Source organism: Mus pahari, chromosome X (assembly GCF_900095145.1).
Source record: "Mus pahari chromosome X, PAHARI_EIJ_v1.1, whole genome shotgun sequence".
Lineage (NCBI taxonomy): Eukaryota > Metazoa > Chordata > Mammalia > Rodentia > Muridae > Mus > Mus pahari.
This window is the reverse complement of record NC_034613.1, coordinates 32,952,151-32,954,978: the sequence shown is the minus strand read 5'-3', so window position 1 is coordinate 32,954,978 and position 2,828 is coordinate 32,952,151. Positions and strand designations below refer to the sequence as shown.

The window sequence follows — 2,828 nt, the reverse complement described above, 5'->3', positions numbered from 1 at the left end:
GGGTTTCTCTGTGTAATAGCTCTGGCTGTCCTGGACTTGCTTTGAAGACCAGGCTGGCCTCCAACTCACAGAGATCTGCCTGCCTTTGCCTCTGGAGCACTGGGATCATAGCATGTGCCACCATGCCTGGCTATACTTGGTTTTTAGTTGATATTCATATTCTATTTTTAATTTTCTCTATGGTGTCAGCATAACTGAATAAAATCACAAACATGAAATTCAATTATCTTTATAATGTCTTTTATATGGAGTTGAATCATTCTATCAGAATGTACTCCCCCTACTAGAATATTTTATCTGAAACATGACATACATAGAGATTCCCTATGGATACACAACCTTTCAATGGGAGCTGGGTCATCATTCCCAGCAGTATGCAAATGAATCAAGTCTTGGGATGTTTCTCATCCCAATTGTCATTCTGAGAAAGAGGTACAAGGAGAGAAAAGGATTACTAGGGACAAAACATGAATACATAAAGAAGGACAAGCAGGATGGAGCAGGGGAAGTCACAGGATTGTGATATAGACCTGCCAAAGTCTCTCCTAAGTGAAGCAGAGCTTGGTCATTAGAGGAGTCCATGTTGAATGGAAAGGCCCAGGATCATGAACCACTGCTTTGTTAAGCCATTAGCTGGGATTAATCTACCTCCAAAGCACCTCAGAGAGTGTGACTTTGATCATTGCAGTTTTTCTCAGTGAGCTTACTCATGAAATGTGACCTGGGTTCAAAAGTTGAAGCAGATTATGAAGGTGCTAACTGATGGAGTCTGTCAGCTACTACACTTTTTATATCTGAATGATAATTCCTTTCTAGAAGAGGGTTATGAAGGGGGTGAAACTATGTCCCTTCTATGGACTGAGAACCTAGTACCACTCTGCAAGAGCTTAATTTATTTGTTTAAAATGGAATTTATATTTCTCACTCATGGTGCTATAGATCAATTCTCCAAATGAGTTTGGGTTTTCAAATCTGAGTGTTGTGTGAATCAGTTTGTAAGTGAGTTACAGCACAGGAGCTTGGGCCATCATTTAGGGAGGGTGCTCATAGAGTGGTAACTGTGACTGGTGCCAAGAGAGATACCACTTGTGCCACAAGAGACATCTAAGCAAAAGAAGCTTGTACTATGAAAAGACTTAAGCACTACTGCAAAGGAGAGCAGGAAGAGAGTGCCCCTAATCTTGTCCTTGGCAAGGAGGATGGATGCCCAGAAAAGGCTGCCCATAGGAAATGATGCCATGTCAGTCTCCAAGCACAGGCAAGGCATAAAGGAGGGGGGATGGGATGACAGCTATATAATTCAATATATACAGGAATGATTAGCCTGGCTTACAGGGTGTAGCTTGAGTACTCCAACCATGGTACAGCCTCACAAGGGGAAGGCCAAGAATCTCGTAGTTGTTAAGTGTACAAGGCTGGATGTCTCAGTGGTATGAATCTGCTGCTGTAGTCCTAGACAACTCTTGGAGAGCTGCTGGTCTTCAGTCTGCATCAGAATCCTCACGAGATTGAATTTAGTACTGGCCACAGTAAACAAGACAGACACACTTGCCAGCAAGAGTAAGGGTAAACAGAGAAAAAGCAGTTTCTTCAATGTCACTTGACCTGGGTTGCTACCAGGAGGTGTGGCCCAGATTGAGAGTGGGTCTTCCCACTTCAAATACTCTGATTAAGAAAATACATCACAAGAGAACCCAGCAGCTTGGGGGTTTAGTTGATTCCAAATGCAGTCAAGTCGACAACCAAAATTAATAGCTGCAATAGATGAATAGAGAGACGTGCAAAACCAAGGAAGCATGAGCAAACCCAAATATTGGGATGCTGCTCTTTTCCTTTCTGCTGGGTGATGACTGCTTGCTGTCAAAATGGGCAAATTCAAGAAACCCAGGAAAGTGGTTCTGATCCTGCCTGGACGATACTTCAGACACAGAGCTGTCATCATGAAGAACATGGATGATGGCACCTCAGACCACCCTTACAGCCATGCCCTGGTGGCTGGAATTGAACGCTATCCCTGAAAGGCGACAGCTGCCACGAGCAAGAAGAAAATCACCAAGAGAGCAGAGATCAACAACCACCTCATGCCCACAAGGTACTCTGTGCATATCTCCTTGGACAGAATGTTGTCAACAAGAATGTGTTTAGAGACCTAGCTTTGCAATGTAAGGCCAGACGGGAGGCCAAGGTCACGTTCGAGGAGCCATTCAAGACAGGGAAGAACAAATGGTTTTTCCAGAAGCTTCGCTTTTAGGTATATTTTTTGTTCTCATTATTAAAAGTTAAAGGAAAAACAGAAAAAAAAACCTTGGGATGCCATAAAATATTAGAGACTCAAGGTTTAAACAACAGAAATGTATTTTCTTACTGGACTGGAGCTGTTTGCTAGCCTGGCCTTATAAGGCCTCTTTTTTGGCCTATAGATGGCTACCTCCCCAGTGTGTTTTTGGCCTTTCTTCCATGCATACATACAGACACACCAAATTAGATTACAACCTCAGCATTACGACTTCATTCAACTTTGCTTTCTGTGGTGGTTTGAATATGCTTAGCACCTGGGAAGTGGCACTATTTAGAAGGTATGATCTTGTTGGAATAGGTGTGGCCTTGCTGGAGGAAGTGTGTCACTGTGGGGGTAGGCTTTGAGGTCCTGTGCTCAAGCTCCACCCAGTTCAGAAGGGAGCCTCCTCCTGGCTGCCTGTAGAACATTCTCCTGGCTGCCTTTGAATCAAGATGTGGCCGACTCAGCTCCTTTTACAGAATCATGTCTTCCTGGATGCTGCCGCGCTTCTTACCATGATAATAACACCTCAGAAACTGTAAGCCAGCCT

The 2,828-nt window shown here is 43.7% G+C and overlaps 1 pseudogene; it reads left to right on the top strand.

Moving 5' to 3' along the window:
* The first annotated feature begins 1,865 nt into the window (after positions 1 to 1,865).
* On the top strand, positions 1,866 to 2,251 carry LOC110314102 (annotated as a pseudogene).
* Positions 2,252 to 2,828: the final 577 nt, after the last annotated feature.